Raw genomic sequence first — 22,094 nt, 5'->3', positions numbered from 1 at the left:
GCTGTTTTTCCCGAGCTTTCCCGAGTCACCCGAAAAGTCTCGCCGCGCTTTGCGGACAACGCTCTACTACACTTGAGTAGTAGCAGAGTGCCGACGAGGACGACGCTTTTCGACGGGTTGGTCGTCAGTCGCGAGTGAGTCGTTGCCACCGATCGTTGCGTTTCTCTGCGCGAGCCTCAGCCTTTGGTGCGAATCGCAAAGGGACGAGCGGTACACGCAGTGTGTGTGTGTGTGTTTGCGTTCGCACGCGTACTCTGTGCTGCCGTGTGGCGTGCGCTTCAACCCAAAAGGTGTGTGTGTGTGTGTTTAGTTGTGTGTGTGTAATATAGATGCAGAAAATCAGAGAGATAGATATAGTGGAAAATCGCGTGTTACACGGCTATTCTTTAGAGTCGGTGAATTTTTACTTTCCAATCGTTTTCTTTGATTGGCGAAGAATTGTGCAAGGACTAGATCTGTTCTGCGTTCCGTCATCACACAGTAATAGAAAGCAGGGGAGAACATTCCTGTACAATTGCATTCCGCGCTGCTAGAAGGAAGCTTGCAACGGACGTCCCTGAGCGGGGCCGATTCGATCAGTTTATGTAACCAATCACAGATGCTGACCTACTGACACTTTTCCGACTGCAACGAGGTGTACGCGTTGCCGTGTGTTGGCCAATGGTCTCTGGCTCTGCAAGCAGCAGCTCGTGACCAAATAGTTTCCATTACAAGTGGCAAACATGTCAAGCCTCCTTGCTGTAGGATACGAGCGAAGGATCCACTAATTTAGCGGACGTGTTTAAGGGCTTCCTCTCTCTGTGTCTTCGTGAGCCGTATGACAGTAGTACTGCACCGCTTTTTTTGACACATGTCACCCACATCGCTCGCTCTGTCTTATTGCACAATGTTGTGGCTGTGTTGTGTAAAATAATATGTCCAATTTAGCCATGTCTTTCACTAATGTATTCTGTTTCTCATCTTTTCTTTTATTTTTAGGATCTGCGTTGAACCGTCTCTCCTGTTGGTGTGTTCGGCCCGTTCCACTTGCTGCGGCTGCCCGAGCGGCGGTGGTAGTGTTTGCGACCCAACACCACTCGACTAACACTTGAAAGGGTTGTGTGCGTGTGTGTTTGTGTGTGTGCCGAACCGTCTCTAGTCAGGTGTCCGGTGTTTCCGGTAAGCAGGAGGACCCAACAGCACATTTTGCGCGTACCGTGTTGGTCGTTATCCTTAGCCCTATTGCTGCACACACGACGGCTCGTTCGTAGCAGAAACGGACGAACTTACAGACACACAGCTTACACACAAGCGAAATTTAAACGATTCTTCGCGAGTGAGAAGTAAATGTTTCTTATGCTTTTTTAGGAAGGATTGTGAGAATAGCAGTGTGTTTGTGTGGAAGGATAATAGCAGGCGGAAAAAACCTTGTCTGAATTGATCTAACGATACGGCGGTCAATCGTAGGCGGTGGGTGACTCGTCTTTGCAAAAGAATTGGCAACAAGAAAGTGTTTTGTATACGTGTGTGTGTAACCGGTTGTTATCTAGTGTGTGTTTGTGTGTGTGAGAGGGAAAATAAGGGAGTAAAATAAATCTCGGCCCCATCCCGCCGTGGTGTGGAAAACGGGTCCCAGTGCTGGTGGTGGTGGTGGTGGAGACTGTGTGATAGATTTGTGTTTTCGGCACTGCCGCTACTTCCTGTGTTGGTGGTTGTTGTTCACACTTCAAGGAAAAGCAATTCCTGTGCGTGTGGTGCTATTTTTGGAACAAATCCTGAATTGAGCTAACCTAACGAAGGGAGAAACGTTTTGCGCTGTCAAACCACCAGCTACTACTGCGAGCGAGCGAAGCGACCGGAAGCCGTTCCAGGTAAGTAGGGGCAGAAGGAAGCAGAAGAATAATGGAAACAAATGGTTAATTAATTCTTAGTAAAGATTTGGGGGGAAAAGAGCGGTCATGCAAAGGGGTCCGGCGGTAAAGCCGCCTTGTGTTTTAATACACAGCTTAGCTTGCTTGCTTATCAGGACCGAAACTGTTTGTAGCTAATGACTGTTTTTTTTCTGACCCGACGGTACACTAAGTAAGGTTAAGGTTTCGTTTATTAAATCAATTAAGAGCATCCCAACGGGTTTTAACGCACTTTATCGCGTGTTTATGACATGTTAAGACGTGATGCGATTGTTTGATTTGTCTTGGGTAGCAAACACTGAATTCGATGCATATTTTGACATTTTGCTTTTTATCTTATTTCCTAGAACCATTGCAGCCATGAATATTATTAGAAGACGTTCAAGAAATATGTTAAAAGACGAAGCAAATTTCACAAAAATTGCGTTCAAAGTCTAAACAACTGTAGGCATACCCACAAAGGCAAACTTTCCATTTTCGCAACCCCCCAAAAAAACGCACCGATTCCTGTGTATCATGCATAAATGTAAAGCAAACCCACACATGCAGCGGCCGGCGGCAGCAAAAAGGTACCATTTTCTTGCAATCTTAGCGATAAGACGACAGTACCGAAAGCCTCCCCACCATCATAAACGGCAAGGATGCGGCTGCCCTATAAAACAAAGCAAAAAGTTCAACCACACAAGGCATAGGGGGCGAACGCCAACGGCAATGGTAGGAAGTAAAACACACACACAAAAACCTCAAAGAGCACGCGAGCGTGAAATGTGCTCCCCGGCGCATCATCCGGGTGTGTGTTTGTGTCGCGTAAAGTTTTGCGCAAAGGTTTCGCCGCCTCCTCATGGGACCCTGCCTGCCTCCCACCCCGTGGAGAAGCCGTCGGCAAAGGATCCTTCTTCCCTACTATCGGCCCACCACTGGAATAAAAAAAACGAAAAGAAACGTACATTACTTCGGGCTGGGTTTGGATAATTTTCCAAAAGGTGTACCCAAGACGGTTCGCTTCGGCCCGAGCTGTTAGTGAGCATTACTTTCGCAACCGTAGCTGTTGGTGGAGTTTTTCTTGCTCCTTGCTTGTTTCCATCGTCCCCGACCAAATAACAAAAAAAAAAATGCCGTAATGTGGTTACAGTTGCGTACACGCGGTCGGGGTGGTACTTACTTTCTGGCGGCAAAAAGACATCCGCGGCAAAACCACCGAGTATGATATCTGGTCGTAATTTTCTGCATATTTAAACAAATTGGAATTAAGCGCCAACACAGAGCCAAGAAGTGAGAATCGCAAACGATGCGCACGTGTGCTGAGGGGTATTACTGCACTGTTTTTTGCGAACTGAGAACTGAGAAGCTTTTTCTCATTTGGTGTGGTGTCCTGGTCTTGTGGCGGTGTCGCCCTCTAGGATGGCCAAACTCAAAATCATGCACGACGATGACGAGGGACCAGCAAAAACGTGACGGGCCAATTTAGTCCAACGTCGGCATAAGTAAAAATCGTAATCTAATCCGTTTTTACCATTACCGCGTGGAGATGTTATGCGGAACCGTATGCGCAAATGTAGCCGCAGCCCTTGGTAGTATAAAGTGTCCTGGACGCAGTCGGTTGCCACTTATTTCTGGCGAAAAAGGCGCCCGTTGGCGTTAGCGCGCGTCGAAGCCATGGGGCGGGGAGTAATTAAAATCAGATTGAAACTCGCTGATTAGACCATAATTGCCGTGTCTGTGCCGCTTAGCGAGCCAATTATCGGGGGGTTCCAGCCATTCCAGGTTCGGTGCAGAGTGCGCCCAAGAGATTGTACGGATGGGGATGATTTGCGAAAGAGACTGCGTTGGCAGGGAGCGATTAATCTAGCTACTTAAAATGATATAGTTCGCTTGAACCGCTCAAGGGTTCGCCGTTGAAGATGGAATGGACGGGGGTTTCCTAATTTACAAGCTGCTGAGAAGTAAAATCTTTCTATTTTGGGATTAAAAAATAGTATGCTAATATCATCTAAGAATTTAAGCTACTAAGCTTGATTTGTCTTGCAAAAGAGCATACATCTAGGCGTTTTACTCAATATTCTGCAAAAATGCGCCTAAAGCTATGCAATCTACATTGCAAATTGCCTAAAACTATGACCTTTTTCATTGCAGTACTTACGGTTTCTTACGGTTTTGAATGCCCTAAATGGAAATGAAAAAACAGCAATATCATAAAAATGAATTATGTCCCTACCTTTGCGCAGACGAAAAATCCCAACCAAGCAACCATACCGTAACGTAATTAGGCTTGTCCGTTTTTCTAAAACACTATTTTATCGCGATAATTAAACGGCAAACTGTGTGGACGGATTTGCTACCTTCAGTGTCTTTTTTTCTGCTGCTTTATTGCCGCCAGTCGCAATAGATTATGGTCCGGGCTATGGGATTTTCTATGTTATTATGACTATTGCTAGATTCATCCTTCAAAATGTGGCGTGACGGAATGAAGGCATAAAAACATGGATTCGCATGTTTGATAAGACTCCATGACTTCCCGTTGGTTCGCTCTCTCTGTCCCTCGCTCACTCGTTATGGGCTATCTCATTAACTTGCTTGCCGTAATTGCCAGCCGGGGGTAGAACCAGCCGAGGCCGTGATTAATTAATACACCGACAATTCGACAGAGCCGTGCGCGCCATTACCATTCCTAAAAGAGAAGCTTTTTGCCGTCAAAAAATATGTAGCTACATTTATCACGAGGCAGCGCTTCCCCTTCAAGAAGGATGGTTAGTGCGCCAGCAAACGTTTCGGAATAGGACGCGCTTAACGCCGCCAAACAGATTCTTTCTTTCGGAGCTTTTTTTCCACACGCGCACGAACGGAAAAGGACTAAAGATATGGAAATAAATTTTCAGAATGATGATATTCGGTTAAGAAAGGGCGGTGTGTTTGGACGAGTGAAGGGAAGTGGAGACGCAAATGAGAGTTACTAAAAATAGCTCGCGCAGGAAAGCGTCACGCGGGGCATGAGTTGAATCGTTATCTGCAAATTTTTCTATGCTCCATAAAAAAAACCTTCGATACGAGAGAGCGTCAAACTGGCTGATGGAATCGTTTGCCCTTTTTTTTGTCTATTCGCAAATTTTCCAGCACAAATTTTGTCCGTGTAGAAGTCCCGGAACTTTCGTAACGCATTTTACACCCCAAAAGGAGCCGAAGCCGAGTGTCTGTTACGAGGCGTGTCGGTATCGACGGTGTCACGACAAGTTTATGATGGGTTCCTCCTATCTCTCCCCTCTCCATCCCGTGCCAAACACCTTCGGAATCTCTTCTTGGCAGTCCTAACACGCGCGCGCTCGGCTGTGCTAGCGAGAAGTGCTGTATATCCTTTTTGGCTTTTTGTCTACGTCTCTTGTCTTTTCCCTACGCCTCGCAGCACCGGCGGCAACCCTTGATGGTAGGCCGATTTTCTTAATCGAGGAAAAGCGATGGGGGAGAGGGAGCCATTTTATAGTAGGAGGGTCCCTTAATGGTTACGGGAATCCGTAGAGCGCCCACCCTTTTCGCCCGTCGCCGTCTGGCCGTTTGGTGGAGTTTTCGGTTCTTGCTGGGAGTCGATAGAATTTGTATTGCGCATGTCATGTTAGTGCGAATAGCAATGATTCGGCTGTTTTTTTTTGGGGGGGGGGGGGATGGGGCGAAGGTTTTGGCCGCTCCCGGAGGTTGCTTCTGCTATGGCCGGGCATGTAGCGACCGTTCATTTTGCCCGATAGCGGCGGCGCCGCTCGCAAACCCGGAGAATATGGTGTGCAATGTTTGAGACGAAAAGGCAAAAAACAAAAGCAACACGCACAAAACAAGACGAGGAAACAAGCAAATTAATTTCATTTCATTGAAAAACAACGGAAAAATAAAAAAAAGTAGATGCATGCTTGAAGTACCACCGCGGGCTACGGTGGCTCGTGGTTAATTCCTTTGGGGAATTCGTTTTTATGGCATTCTTTTTATTACAAGCCTAAGGATAAGGGAAAAGGAAGCAGGATAACGAGAACACTTTGGTACAAACAAACAAATTCGCTTTTCGATTCATTTCACACCAACTGTTTATGCTGAATGAATTAAAGCAGAATATTGATCCATAATCTTTGGATTAAAACAGAATATTGATCCATAATCTCCATAATCTGGTCTTTCATTCTATATGAAAATTCAAATCAGCTACTCACACTGAGTGAATTACAGGGTTTTCGAAATCACTTTCGAATCATTACTATCATCATTTTTATCATTAGCACATCATTATTCACTAATTGCAAGATGTTTTTCAACAGTAGGCAAATGGTGTATTTGTATCACACTAAAATTTTAATTCTTCCACATGATTTTCAACACACCACAAAACACTGTCAAACTCAATCCAGCTTGAAACGTGTTGAAAGTCATGTGTAAGAATTGTAATTGTATGATGATGGAAATACACCATTTGGCAGCTGTTGAAAAACATCTTTGAGATGGTGAATTTAACATAATGCGGAGGTGCTGCTCCAAATTCTCGGCAAAAGAACGCATCTAATTAGTGGTATGGTTTAAGATTTTTGCTTTGTCTATTATTCAACAGTATCAGCTCTTCCCTGCATCCCTTACATGGGTTTCCAACTTAGTTTCGAATGTAAACATTGTTATTCACCGCCTGCAAAATGTTGTTCTACGTCGACCCTGTATTTCATTTTCATCATCACAATTATTAATTTCTTCAGCATGATTTTCAACACTTTAACTAAATAACCAAATTATTATGATGAAAATGAAATATCAGAGTGGTGTGAAATAACTTTCGAATCTGACTTGGAAAACCCTGTAATACCGCCCAACTGGTGATGGGAAAAGTGAAGTTTTCGTTGGAATCGATTTCGGCAAGCTCCGAAGTTTTCTGGAATCGATACCGGATAGTAGGTCCGGACTTGGCTCTGGAATCGGCTCCGGAATCGGCTCCGGGAACGGCTCCGGAATCGGCACTGGAATCGGAATCAGTTTCGGAATCAGTTACCGAATTGAAATCGGCTCCGGAATTGGATTTAAATCTGAAATCCGAATCGGCTTCGAAATCGAAATCGTTCTCGGTATCTCCATAAGAAGAAACGTTTGGATCCAATGTTGCTACGCATTGGTAGCCGCTCCGATCCATTATCATGTACAATCCCGTACTGTTTTCGCTTCTGAAACTTCTTATTTCAATTCAAGAACTGATTCGCATTCCGGAGCTAACTCCAATTCTGGAGTCAACTCTGATTCCGTTACCGGGCAAATTGCGAGTTCCAGGTCGATTCGATTCCGATTCTAGAGCCAATTCCGATTTCGGAATCGGCTCTGGAATTGACTTCGGAATAGGCTCTGAAGTCGACTCTTAAATTGGCTCCAGTATCGGCTCCCGAATCGGCTCCGGAATCAGAATCGATTCCAGCATTGAAATTGGCTCCGGAATTGATTCCGAACAAGGAATCGGAATCGGGTAGGTCCGATTCCAAGCTCGCACCACTACGCCCAAAATCGCTACGCGTAATGTCAACGGTAGGCTTTTCACGTGTGTTTGAGCGTACATATCTGTATCGCTGCTAAATTATTCCGCAATTAATACTGATAGTAATCCCATTTGGATGGACCACATTCAATCGGCCGCGGCGACATATCTCCCCAGCGTGTGTAAAGTATCCGTTTTGTGTACACAGACCGCGAACAGCAAGGGGTTCGTCACTTCCACCACCGAGGTTTGCCCCGGCCTGTGCCACGCGGCAAGTGGCTAATATTTGTACGATAAATTAAGCTGAGCGGGCTAAGAAGATTGGTCACTGTGAACAACTGTTTGCGTACATGTCCTGTTCTCGAACACACCACCGACTGTCTCTAGTCTTGCTCTAGAAGGGCTAGTATTGGGAAAAATACAACCCACAAAAAGCGATGCTAGGAGTTGCCGGCGCGCTATCGAACGTTCTTTCCCCGGGGTTGGTTTGTTTTCGTTTGCCGAAATGACCCTTCTGTTTGTGCTGTGCTGTGGCGACTGTGGGAAGAACTAACATATAGGTGGGGTGGATTTCGACGTGCGATATCCTTATGCGATTGTTGTTTCCGGTGGTGTGTGTGTTCTAACCATTATCTACCTGAGCGTGAACTAAACCCCCTGCCGGGCCATATTCTCTTTGAGGGGTAATTTAACGACAAAACCAAAGATTATGAAATAGATCTACGTGTTTGTGTGCTGCAAACTGCATTCTAAGCATTCTAAGAGCTGTGTGTGTGTATGTTTGTTACTGTCTCGGTTGTTGGCAAATTTATATCCACCACCAGACATTCGCGTGACCAGTCCGGTCACCCTTCCCTGCCCGATGGTGACTGGAAATGTGAAATTGAATTTGCTAATTTATTCATAAATTCAATCGCACACATTCCCCCAAATATCTTTGTCCTCAGCATGCGTGTCTGTGTCTGTGTGTTAAAATCACCCTGTTTGAAAGGACGAAATTGTGTCCCCAGCTTCAAATTACGTTTGTGTGTGCGCCGGGCTGTGCATTTATCGAAGGGAGGGTCCAGCGTGGGGAACGTGAGCAGTTGTCTAAACACTGATGACGCCCTTTTGTACCCGGGCGGTTTTTCCAACTGTCCATTCATTGGAATCAACTGGAATGACAGGAGCGAGAGAGGAGCACCAGAATCAGATTTTGCGTTTTGCGCAAGTGTTTGAACAATCTGTCTTTTCCCATCACGTCGTCTCCCATTGGCATAAACATGCTTGCGGCACTTCCTGTTTTTCCGAACGAGCTCGAGCCGGTTTATTTCGCTCGATGGGAAATGGGAATCATCCACCACCCGCCTGTCCAATTGCGTCTCCTGTTCCAACCTTTTGCCGACACTTTTCACAATCAAATCGGCATGTCACCGGATTCAAATCGACTAGGAACCAGAATGTATTGAACACGCTGGTTGGTGGCGGCTGGTTTGAACAGAAATTTGTTGAATGGTAGAGCCGAGCATCGCTTCCGTTCTCAGGACGAATTTAAATTTATATTCGAACGCGCGCGTACGTGCGCTATTCACACGACATCATGGTGTGTGTAGCACGGAGAACACCCCGTTGGTAAAGCCGGCCACCTAATTTCTGCTGCAACGCGTGTGCGAATCGATGGAGGAAAGGGCAGCTGTAGATTGTATTGAACAAATTTTCATTGAATTGACAATTTGACTCTTCTCTTCCACGGGGTTTGTGCTCGCCCGGTTGGATGGGAATGGGAAGGGCCCCCAACCAAGGTGTGGTATGTTTTGCTGATTGTTGACATCGGTAGTGACAATTTTAGCATTGCACCGCAGGACAGCTAATACAGAGAAGGATAGAAGCGACAGCGCGTGACATTGAACGTGTTGAAGCTATGCGCTGATACTTTTTAGGAAAATTGGTTCGTGGAGCCAGGAGCACTTGGTGCTTGGAAGGGAATTAGCGAAAAATAAATTAACTGTAAAGCTTTTTTTCGTGCTGCAGAGTTAAACACACTGTAAAACATACAATTTACAAGGGAAAGCAGGGAGACAATTTTGCTAGGAAACTGTTGTTATGAGAATTGCATAACTGTAGGCGAAAATTTTGCCCTATTAGTGTTGTCGATAAAGAAGATCTGCGTAAATTCTTTTGGCCATTTAACGGGTGAAAATTACTTCTTTTTGTTGATAGATGTGATGCTTAACAGCCTCATAAGATTATGGAGCACATTCCAAAAAACGCCTAAATGTATGCAATGCAATGTATGCAAAAACGCTACGAGACAATCCTTTTAAGCTCTTTTTATTGAATTCCATGGAATTTCTCTGTATGAAAAAAAGCCACTTCGTATGCATATAGTATAACAACGAGGCGAAGTTGAATTTTCTTATTTTCATCGAACTGAAAAGTACCACTCCATATCTCCATATCTGCACGCGTGAAACAATCGCCGATGCGCAGCAGCAAAACGGACTCAATAAAGCAATAAGATCAGTTCTCTTTCCACACCAATAGTACGTACAACCCACTTGTTTGATTTATTTCCTTCGCCCGTATCGACAGGCAGCAGGACTTAGCTCCTTCCCGTACCACTACTCCCCCCAGTTTCTAACGCTATTTACATGCTCAAAACGGTGCGTTGTACGGGGAAAAACATGCTCCTGCATTCGTTTCATCTTTCTACGCGAGGTTTTTCTCGGAAAGAGCGAATCCATGTGGCGCGCCAAAGTACAACCCAGGCAACCGTTGCGGTTCAGACTTCTTGAAAGAAACACCATTTTAACCATATAATATCTTCAAGGGCTTAAGTGAAAGGATACGCCCGCGCCGCTGCTCGGTTGCGGAAAGAAAGGGTTGAGCCGCCTCTAGCTGCCAGCAGCACCATCATCATCGTCGTCGTCGTGTGCTGCTACTTGAGATTTTTGTTTCGTTCACGCTGTGTGTGCGATGGGTGATGGTGGCGGTGGTGGGGTTGGGAGACTCCTCCGGGTGTGTCCTCTTTCTTTCTGGGCAAGGTTTTTCACTTTTTTGTTTGTTTGAAGCAGCAGCAACAACCCCGCAGGCTGCAGACAAGACGGATGAGTGTCGAATGAAAACGGGCCAAAACGGGTGGCTGATGGTTTGGTAAAAATTATCTTAGTCACGTACCGCCACGCGTGTGCACTGGGTGTGGAGCCGTGCTGCTGCCTCGTGAGGGAGGCAGCAGTGCCCGAAGCAAATGGGTGGGCAGTGTGGCGGAAGGTGTGCGAGAGAAAGCCGCGTGCTCTTCAGCGCGCATTCCCGCGCACGCTGCCTATTGAATTTTCCAATAATATTTCGAATCGATACTTCAAGAGTTATGAGGTGTGCTTCCAACCGTCGTTTATTTTCTCTAAACCGCACTCTCCCCGCCATCCGTGTGTGTGAGCGTTCCTTGCTTTCCTTGCTGTCCGCAAATCCGGCATGCCTGTGTAAGTGGGACAGAAGGAAAAAGGAGAAAAGACGACCAATAGTCCTAGCAGTCTATTGGTTTTATGGCTTTCTATTGGCGTTTCGTTCGATGGTGGTTCCGTGCTTTTCTCAACGATAGAAAATGGGTCGAAGCTGATGCAAGCTATTCGAGCTATTGGAAGTGGATCGCTTGGGTGGAGTACTGGGCGGCTCCTTTCCATAGATAGAAAACATGTCGAAAGTTCGCTTCTTTTCGAGTGTGGCTGCGTGTGCTGAATATATGGCAAACACCGGAGCGCTCTTATTATGGATGAGCTTGTTTCAGTGCTTGAGTTTATTTGCTCGAATGGAATACAATGGTGGAAATTTATTAAATCCAAGAACACATCTTGGATCTCTGTGTAGTCACGTACCGCGGAAGTTTCAGAAACCCTCTTCATTTTAACGTGTTAAAGTTTGCATGTTTTAAACTCTCCTCTACGTTTGTGGGCGCTTTAATAAATGATACTTTCCCCCTCTCAATGGTTTTTAATTATCGTAATTGTCGATCGAGCCTTCCGAGTTTCAATGAGTGAGAGAACACACACACTGCCTACAATGCCACGGGCGGGGCGTCCCTGATAAATTGCTCAATCGCGCACCTGTGCGGCACCTGCGAAAGCAATCAGACAAATTGAAAATAGTTTTTTTTGCGTAATTTGCTGCAATGCCTTTTGCCTTCTCCGAATGCACCTGCAGCAGCATCGATTTCAAATGCTGTTGTTTTGTAGGTGGTGTGTCAGAGAGAATTGTTTTGCTTCTGTTCGCCTTACCGAGCGGCGGGAGTGTTTAATTTCATTAAAAAGTATTTTCATCTCTGCCTTGGCAGCAAGAAATCGGTTGCGAAGGGAAACCGATATTGACGCGAGCGAAAGATCCTTCCACAAAGTTCCGTTTGCTGATGGTGGTGGTGGTGGTGTTGGGAGTGCGTAACAGTCACAGCGACCCATTCCCCGGAAATGGTGTGCTTCCTGCACACGAAGGTGTTATTTTTATCCGAAGTTTATTTTCCACTTTATTGATCGGTCACGGGATGTTTGCCGGTGGGGAGACGGGGAAATGGAATGTGCGGAATGATGCTGATAATATGTTTTTCGTCCCCAGTTTCAGGGTGGAGGGTGGTTTTGCGTTGCCTGAATCGCTTGTGCTTGGAACGCCTGCGTACCAGCAAAAGAGGTTCGTCGTCTATTTTTGCTCTCTTTCTCTTTCCGCTCTTGTTTTCCACGCACAGGAGTGAAGCAGAGTTTGGGGCATTCATCTTTCGGCCTTTTTGTGTGGAATCAGTGTGTATGTATGTGTGCAATTCAAATCCATCGACAAGGAAAGGACTGAGGGTCGTTGTGAAAAATGCGCCTTATTTGACTGTATTTTTTTCTAAGCGTGTGAATTGCTTCACAAAAAAACCTATACAAATAGACGCATCCAGCAGATTCATTTTGTTTGTATCGTATTGCTTAGTTTGTTTTTGTGTTCAGCTCAAGCCTCAATTGGTCCGACAGTGCAAAAGTGGCTCCGTCCTGTGGCAGCAGTCCTGTTTTTCCGCACGCACCGGAACGGGAAACCAAGAAGCTTGGCGCACGTTTTGTTTGTCGTTATGTCGTTGTGTCTGCCGTAGTTTTCACCTCCTAAATGTTGGTGTGCCTGGTAGTGTTGTGGGGCTCAAGCACGTCGTCCTGCCCGCTGGTAAGTGGAAAATGAATGCAATGTTGTTGCAGCACACGATGTCACAATAAATTCTGTCCCTTAACAACGGGACAAACGGGAAAAGCCCCCCAAGGCTTGCAAAGGCTGGTGTGTTATGCTGGCCTAAAGTGTGTGTCTGTGTGTGTGTGTTTTTTTTCCTCCTTCACGCTTTTGAACGCATTCGGAGGTTGTTATTGTAGGTGGCAGTGGTGCTGCTGCCTTCCGTCTTGCGTTCGTGTGTTGGGTGAAATATTTAAGACTGCTTTTGCTCTAATGCCATCGCCACTCGACAACCAATACACAAACAGCCAGCATTGCAATGGGAAAGAAGGAGAGAGAGAGTGAAAAAAACACACAGCGAAAAAGTAAAAACGACACGATGCGAGGTGCGTTTTTTCCGAGGGGGAAGTTGTTTCCTTCCTTTCAAACGCTTTGCACAATTTGGCGCAGTTAAGTGGATGTGGGGGGAACCCTCTCATCCCTCTCCCAACTCGGTTGTTTTTTGTTATTTTGCTTCTGCTGAAACCGGAGCCCTTCTTCCCGGCGGTAGGCTCGAGTTTCGAGTTGATTTTTAACACCGGCGTTGGTTCAGATTTTCAAGGAGTGTACTTCTTGTGGGTTGGTTTTTTCTCTCCATTCCCAGCCAACCGGAAACCGAAACGCCATTTTCTCGCCCTGCCTTTTGCTCTCCGTGTGCTGTGTGTTGAAAACACACATTTATCGGGATGATTGCGTATTGTTTTCACTCTTCTCCCTGTTGGCATACTTTGGCCAGCCGCGTCAAAATCTCATTGACGTTCATCGCGTAACAACTTTCAAGGATGTATGCTGCAGCAATGGTGCATGAGCCGGGAAGGATACGTTTGATGCACATCCTGAATGGATGGTGAAGGCAAATAAAGGCAAGAAAAATGAAGCAGTAGCAGCAGTTGTAGCTACGGAAGTGACAGTGGAAAGTGAAAAGAATTTCAATTAAAACACAAACCTATATGTTGTGCGCCTGTGCTCGGTGTCGATTTGCATCGACCGCATCGCAGAAGTTAAGTACTGCTGCAGGGAGGTGCTCAATTACCGGGTACGTATGGGATAACGAGCAGCAGCAATTCTGGCGTTTGAATTTGAATCGTAAATGGAAAAAAGGATTCAAATCGTAAATGCAAAAAAGGATTGGCGTAAAATAAACTGGCAAATGAACAACAAATTAAACCACAAAAAAGTGCTTTAGATGTGCAAATTGCATAATGTTAGGCGCTTAATGATGCAAATTACGTACAATGCAGACAGTGTTTGACCATGTATCGCATTTAAATGGAAATATGTTAATTTATTTGTTTTGTAATTACAGTGGAGCGTCGTTTATACGGGTACCTTTTATCCGGTCGTCCGTTTATCCGTGCTGTTGAAAAATGACAGTTTAATACAATGATAACATTGCGTGCTAAAAAGGATATTTGAAAAAAAAAAGGTTATCAAAGCATATTTTCTTAACAAAAAACGCTATAATTCATGGCACATTTCCAATATTATCATCGGAAAAACATGTAGTTTATAAATACTGGCTAGGTTTTACCAAAATATAAAATAAATATCAAAAACAAATCAGGAATTTATGATAAAATAAATACTTTGACTCTGATCGATTGAAGAAAGTTTAATTTACGAACCCACCAAATATTGGCGTTTACAACGGACTTGATCACCCACAAATCCACAATTTCAGGCGTATCGAGTACTAATCGAGCAGATATGGAAACACAATTTCGAGCAAATGTCACTTGGGTTACTTTTTGCGTCTAATAGCATGCAATATGCTTTATAAAACTAGTTTCAAAATATTAATTACTATTGAGAAAATAAAAATTGAATATTACAAGTAAATGATTTGCAGTTTAATCTTATTCATTTTGAAAATGTTTGTTTGCTTCTGAGTTACAGTTTACACAATTTAGGCGTTGCAGATTAGCAATGCCACTCAAAATACCCTATTTTTACTACCTTTTGAGGTAGTAAACATACACACATACCCACAAACTTGTTTCTTCAGGCGCTCACCAAGAACTTGGCCCGCAACTGTTTATCGTTAGCCGCACTTCCGGTCTGGCTGCCGAGTTGGAAGTGTATCGGACGCGTGCGAAAATAAATTAGTACACCCCCAGCAGCCCCTCTACCACCCTATACCAGTACCCCGCTAATATGTTGCCTTCGTTACGCCTGTACCTCTGTACACGCGACCAGCAGCATGGGTCAACAATTTGTAGCATTACATAAATATCTCCTTTTTTGTTTTGTACGTTTCACTCCCTCCCACACTGGAGGTTGAAGCTCGGAGCACTCGGAGGTTAAAGTACACGGCCTGAAGGGTGGGGGAGAGTAACTTTTTAATTGAATTCTGTGACTGTGGTCTGAAGTGGATATCGAAAAAAAAAGTATAAAAAGGGTGTACACTGTTCGTGTGCTCCAGGGAAACTCCCTTCTCCGAAGGGTGAAACAGCTGACCAAATATTAGCGGTAAAGAAAGGGGAGCAAGGCCAGTCCGTCCATTACCCGTGTGGTAGGAAAAACTAGCAGAAGGCTGGAAAAATAATAAGAAAAAAAACATACAGCTCATAGGTAAAGAAAAATGGAAAAACGAACCACAACGCACCACCACTGCCAACAAAACGACGTCCAGTAAGTTTAACCAAGAAGTAGTGCTCCGCACACAAACTCACACGAATTCCTTCCCCACGCTGGAAGCATGGTGGTGGTTGCGTGGTTTGAATTTTCAATAAGTTTTCCCCGGCTGCTCAATGCGTTTTTCCTCGCTTCTTTCTCGAAAAGGCCCTTACTACTGCTTTAGAGTCGCCTTCGGTCTTATGTTATGGCGTGGCGCTCGTTCTAGAAGGAAAGTAATTTCTATGTTTGAGTAGTCGGAATGTGTTTGCCTGTGTGTATGTGGCTTATGGCGCTCACACCCAAACGAAGAAGGAAGGGAGCTTTCTGCACTCGCAGTCCTTCGTTTTGGATAGCAAAAAAACCCGACTAACAAACCACGACCTCTGGCGACCGGGCTGCACCTAAAATACTTCTTCGTCAGGCGGGCAAAAACGTGCCCCAGTCACGCAATGCCATATGTTTATTGAACCCTGGCCTGCGCTTGCCTGCAGCACACGTTTCGGGGGCTTCAGACGTTTCTCTCTCCCATTTCTTTTCGTTGGGCAGACGCGTGTCCCGTTGTTGAACATGTGTGGGTTTAATGTGTGTGTGAGTGTTGCGGATTCAAACATACTTCCCTCATAATGTGTCGCCTCAGTGCGGACTGTGGGATAAATTCAACCTTTTGGCAAGTCTCGTTCGAGAAAGGGGCATGTTGACAGGGCATGGAATGGATTTCGCAACCGAGTCCGAAAAACAAGACGCACACATATGGTTGGTGGACTTCATTGCTGGACATGTGTGTGTGTTGTCGCACTTTTGTTTTCGCAATAATCGAGAATGGAATAATCTAATTTTCATAATTATGTGCCTCCTGCTGTTGTCGCTCGGTGCCTCTAATCCTTGCTGCTGCGGTCAGGCGTCTTTGGGTAGAGCCAAAAACCCACAAACACATTCTTTGACGCAGCGTGTGTGTGCCTGTATGTGGATAACTTCATCAATTTATCAAAGAATGATAAATTTTTGATCCACATACCATACACAACACGCGCGCCTCCGGTCCACATAAAACCGGTCATTTGCCAGGAGGAAAACTAAGTTTTTGCTGTCTGTCTTCCCTGTTCCCGGGGTGTTCCCCCTTCGTAGTCTAACAATTATCGATTGCACTGCGGCCCAGTATGTGACAAAGATCTGGACCACACACACACACACGGGTCGGGCAAAAAGCGGACACACATTTACCGTCCCAAAAACCAGCATTGTGCACCTCCGCCGCTTCTTCGCTGCCACATGAAATATACATTAAGTCGTCCGTGTCCGTGTTGGTGGGCTACCCCCGTGCTTAATCGAAAATAATGGCACTGTGTGGTTTAGTTGTAGTGGCACCGCACGGCACCACTCGTTTACCTTGGGAAAGGCATTTCCATTTTTTTCTTTCCAAAACAAGACACACACACACGGAGACGGCAAGCTCTGCTGGCGCGATGGCTGCCAAAACAGCAAAAGGAGAAAAAAAGCACTTTCCACTTCCAACTTCAAACCGGCTGTCGACTTCTTGGGTCGACATTTCTTGGAAAGCAATCGAATAAACTTCCTAGTACGGACCGAAGGACCTTTGCCAAGGGCCATATCTTGCACGACATCTCCCACGCCGTGCAACTTGACCTCCAAAAGCCAAGCGGTTCCTTTTTCCCGGCAGATCGTGGGGAATGAAACGGTGGCGCCACTGGGCGGGGAGGGGTGTGTGTGTATTGGTTTAATAACGTCGCTGCTTAATAATTCACACCCAAATCAAACTTCATTGCCGCAGGAGCAAGGTACGAACGAACGCGTGTCGTCCACCCCTTTTTCGCTGGGCTCATGTGAGTAGTTTCAAATAGCGCTAGCAGCAGCAGTTCGCAAAGGACGACAACCCGAAAGGAGGTTTATTTTCCAAAAAAAAAAAAAAACAAGCTTTCTGAAGTAGCGGTGGAGTCCCGAGGCTACCAGTATCAGATTAAACAGTTTAGATCGGTCCAAAGTTTGCCGTAAGCGTTTCAACTTCTCCAAAACCTCGTCACACACCAGGTCCTGGCGCAACTAAAATCTCGTTGGACGGATCTTTCGGAGCAGCAACTCAGAGCCTGTTTTTTTGCTGTTGCTTCTTGTTGAAACTGCTGAGAAGGCATCACCACAACACACGCGAGCCTCAAGACGCGAACCGTCGTGTTTCCTCCTTATCGAGATGGCAATCGGAAAATTTTCTCTCCCATCTCGTGCCCAAACCTCCCATCGTTAGTTTATGGTTGTGGTCGTTGGGATATTCATGCCAGCGGGAACGATAAATTAAGTCGGGGCCAGAACTCGGAAAAGAAATATTAAACATGCAACGCTGCCACCGTCGTCGTCGTCAACTAGAGCTCACGCTAGAGCCACGCTCACGCTCAACCCAATCTCGTGACGTCTTTTTCCTGCGGGGCCTGCCTTATTTTGCATTGAATGAAAATGTTCTCCTTTTTTCTGGTTTTTCCGTTACAGATCGTTGACGGCAACCGTCTCCCCGGTTTGTAGAACCCCGAGCGCGCACTCAATCAACGGATTTTTGGTTCATTCTTCGGGACAGGTTAGTAGAGGATTCTATAACAGAGAAGACAGCCGTGAGAGAGAGGGAGGGTTGATTGCTTAATTACTTAATTCCTAATGAAATGAAAGATCTGTCCAAGAAGTGTACGATTTTGCAAAAGCGGATCTTTGACTAGCTGACGCAGATCTGTTTTTCTTTTGAGGGTAAAGTTTTGCCGGAAAAAACGGACGGCGGCTCTACAAGCCGATTCATTCCGATGTCAAAATAGTCGCCGTTTTCCTTCACAAAACTTGAAAATGACTTCCTCTGGAAATGACCGGGAGAATCGAAGCAAAGGGGTTCGTTGCCCCGACGTCACCTACCTATCAATTTCGCACTGATGAGCATTTAATTAGGAAAAGGTGCCTAATTTATGCGACTTTTCACACCTTCTCGCTTGCAAACACCACACAATCGGAGCAATTTGGGATGAAGTTGGCTCTTGATTTGCGTAATTCCGCCTTTCGGAGTTGTCGGTGTATAATTTAATTCCGCTAGTCATCATCCAGATATCCACGCTTGGGTTGATTGATAATCCCATTCCTGGGTGAGCGCTTCGTGATAGCAAAATTATCCCCACTGGCTGTGTGTTGTGGCCCAGCGAACGGAGTTACCCAATGAGATCAAAAACACCTTCGAACGGGGATATTTCAAAGCTTTTCAATCATTCGCACTGTCGTCGGGGGGAATTGTTTTCCACGTCCACGGCATTTCGCGTGTCGTGCTATGCTACTCGGTGTGGATTAGAAAAATCGATCGCTCAAATCCCCTCCACTTAACATTTCAACCATCATCGCGCGTTTGAGCCGTTGGTTAAGCGTGCTTACCACCAGGACTAGGGCTCATGGTTTTGAGAGGATTTATCGGGAAAGTCAACCAGCGTTGAAGCTTTATTTTGTGTGTGTGTGTTTGTAGTTGTGTGGATGATTTTTCAAGCCTCATTTCCCGACGCCCGCGCACAATGGAAGACGGGGAGAAAGGTTATCACAGCTGTGACCGGTAGGCTTGCTGCTGGCACTGTTCCCTAATGCTTTTACCTTCCGCCCAAGAATGTTGTACCCATTAAATCATCGCAACTTCACGTACCGAGCACAAATGCAAGTTGAAGTGTGTCTGTGTGCCTCACCGACGCTAACGAAGTTTGTCAGTGCTTGTTTGGCGGTGGTCTCGGCGTAGAAGAAGCGGCTTCTATTTGCGGTGGACGATGGGCTTGCAGCCATTAATCAAAACCAAAAACCACAAAACCAACAACAGACTTCACCCTACAACAGCGCGATACGAACGATGACGATGGCGTGTTGCAGAGCGTGTTGCAGAACGGGCCTTCCGCCTCTTCCGCCTTCGTGCGCCCTGCTTAACGAACCCAATTACACGCCCAGAAGGTGACACCACTCTCACTTTCCCGCTTTGGCGTGTCCTCCAAAATGTCATCAGGTGCCACTAACGTGCCCGTCAATCGACGATACATATTTCACAACGGAGCAGCTCTCGTGTCTAATTTCCTCTCCTCCCCAGACACCCCACTCATCATCATCATGGACGAGGACGGGGTGCTATGATGTGCTTCCCTTGCCTCCGTTTTTGTTTGGCATGAAGGATCCTTGTCAGCGCTTGCCACCATTAGTGAGCCTCACCGGCGTGTGGGCACAAAACACAGTGGCCGCGCTCCTTTTTTTTTCTTTCACCCGTATTGATGTAGACGTTTTCTGCGGCCAAATACACATATACAGACACAACAACGGCACTGAAAACGCTGCGTGTTGTTGCGATCAGCTTTCCCTCGTACCTCGTTCGGGGGCAGGGAAAAAACAAAAGCTTTTGAGCGATGCGAAAACCCGCAATTGGCAGACACTATAGGCTTCACTTTTGGGGCGCTTGAAATACTCTTTTTTTCTCGTTTCTATGCCAAACCAATAGTACAAGGGCATTGCAGGCAGGATCCTATCGATTCGATGGTGGCCTACCATCATCATCATCGTCAGCGTCTGTAGCAGCGCCACGGCACCATCATAATCACCTTTGGACGTTTCGCAAAACGCAACATAAACCAGTCCTTAACCTACCGCTGTTGTGTGGCATCCTTCGAACATCGCGCCCATGACAGGTTGCGGTTACGGGCCCTTTTTTAGTGTGTCATTTTTTGTTGTTGTGTGCCTGTGCTCCGTGTCCTCGCGTCCCGTCCCGTGTTTCGATGGGGCCCTCGCAAGAACGAGAGCAAGGTTTCTGTTTGCGCGTCGGATTTTCCGGGATGCGCCTTTCTATTGCGCCCGCTATTTTTATTCTCTCTGGGTTGGCGAGCCGCGGCGTGTGGTGAGGAGCATTCCAGCGTGTGCTGCGTTCTGCGTCTGCTCTTCTCTGGGGTCGAATATAAAAGCGGTCGCCCGAATTCATGGGCGCTTCTCCCCCTCTAATGCTGCTGTCAGCTTATTGAGCGCAAATGGTGGATTCTGTTGCTACTTTTAGCTGGGGATTTTTTTTTCTCTCCTGTTTCTTTCGATTCTTTTGATGGGGTTTCAAAATTTTGGTGCCCTTTTTTCTTTTACTCTGTTGTGAAGAGATGTCTAAACAAAGAGGTTAAAAATAGGAGCTATTCAAGAATAATTGGCTTGAAGGTGGAGGAGCCTTCACGTGCCGTAGGAGCTGTGTATAGTATTGAGATATTGCTGATATTGATAATATTTAGAGTAGAATAAAGATAAAAAGGATGATTAAAAACAAGTAAAAATCATTTCTTGAAAGTATTGTTAGTGCTCAATCAGAAAAATAGACCTGTAGGCATTTACAAACCTCCAAGGATATCAATTCTTTATGAAAAAGAACAAAAACGTATCCAAAACTAAGATTCATCTTCATCAATAACAAAAATTAATGCCAATCTACATTCTACTGCTACGACAGGCAGATTTATGAGGCCATAGATTCGCGTGAACCATTCTGAATAAACAGAGACAGGTTACCACAGGCAGCAAAAAGACGTCATGCTGTATCAAAGCAAAAACATCAACAGTGTCGATGTACTGGCGTGGCTTAGCATACAAAAAGCTCTATAAAATCGACTTCTTTGCTTGTTTTATGATTGTTTGTTCCACACCACTGATCCAACAAATACTCATGATTTGCGTGTGTGTATATTGTATCCTCTCGAGCGTATTTATAAGGCTAGTTTGTTCAGCTAGAAGAATCGAGTAGCTGTCTAGAGATTATGTGGCTTCTCTTGCTTTCTTTTTTTATTATTCGCATTGAAAAGCTCTTCTTTATTCTGCGGGTCTCCCCATCGGACGCCATTTTCCTGATCATCGCTTTTGCCCGAGATATCATGTTCTATCATCGATCTGACAGATAATCGAACATGTGCATGGGGAGGGCTACCACCTACTCTACCCCCGCTTTGGATTTCCCATCGGTCGTTCGGATCGGCTTTTGGGGTTGTGGATTGTTGAAACCCTTTTTTCTGCATCATTTTTTGCACATGAAAAGGTATCGCTTGCGCAAAAAAGAAAAGCTCTTTCTCTTCAAATCGGAACGGAGGAGGAGGGTACAACGAGTAGCTAAAAGAAACAATACCAATACATTGGCAAGAAAATTCTAAACCCCGAAAGCTTTTGTGAGAATGTAATTTGCATTCTTGGCGAAAAAGTTCCCCACTGACGAGAGCGAGCGTTCCGAAGGGTGCCAGTCGTTGGTGAGGAGGGTAAATGTGGTGGTGCGGGTGAGCTATTGTTCGGTTTTGTCTTTGGCGCCGTGCTGGAGGTGGAATTTATTTTTAGTTAGATTAGCACATTCTCCGCACCGAATGTTGTATAGAGCCGGTATCTCGCCTTCCCTGTGCTGGGGCGGCCATGCCAGGTTATTCTCCGTTGGGATGAAACAAACCAAGAAGGATAGCCACCAAACACATAAATTGTTTCTTTTAGACACACCTTATCGGAAGCACACACCGGGCCGGGCCTTGGGTCCTCGGGTGTGATTTGTGCGGGTGAACCAGCCGCAAGATAGGATAGAAATGGAGAGAAAAAAATCAACAGAAGGACTTCTGATACCTTACCGGAGCTGCTTAATGTTTCGTTTCAATTTATATCCTTTGGTAGCTTTAATGTACTGTACAAGATTTGTGTTTAGATCCTTTGGAAAGGGGTGCCTTTTCGTAGGAAAAGCAAAGAATCTGCATCTCTTAAGACCATGTTGGAGTAGTATCAACAGAAGCAAGTGTTTTAAAGCTTTACGCTGTTTATTTGCTTATTTCTCTCACAAAGATTGCATTGAACATTGTTATCGCCACACAAAGAATACATTCAAATCATTCTTCAAACATGAAATAGAACCAATGATT

At 45.6% G+C, this 22,094-nt stretch overlaps 1 protein-coding gene across 7 annotated transcripts in view; it reads left to right on the top strand.

Moving 5' to 3' along the window:
- Positions 1 to 22,094, top strand: part of LOC120900223 (stress-activated protein kinase JNK) — a 65,120-nt gene that overhangs the window by 6,190 nt on the left and 36,836 nt on the right. For 2 of the 7 annotated variants that reach the window (XM_040306930.1, XM_040306926.1), the window contains exons 2-3: positions 979 to 1,850; positions 17,680 to 17,764. The gene's annotated coding sequence lies outside the window, so the exon portion shown is untranslated. Of the gene's footprint in view, positions 1 to 140; positions 291 to 978; positions 1,851 to 17,679; positions 17,765 to 22,094 lie in introns of those variants that run through there. The other 5 variants (XM_040306928.1, XM_040306927.1, XM_040306933.1 and 2 more) reach the window with 5 other exon arrangements.

This window comes from Anopheles arabiensis, chromosome 3 (assembly GCF_016920715.1).
Source record: "Anopheles arabiensis isolate DONGOLA chromosome 3, AaraD3, whole genome shotgun sequence".
NCBI classification, from domain to species: Eukaryota; Metazoa; Arthropoda; class Insecta; order Diptera; family Culicidae; genus Anopheles; species Anopheles arabiensis.
Note: the sequence above shows the minus strand (reverse complement) of the source record. Positions and strands in the feature narration are given on the sequence as shown.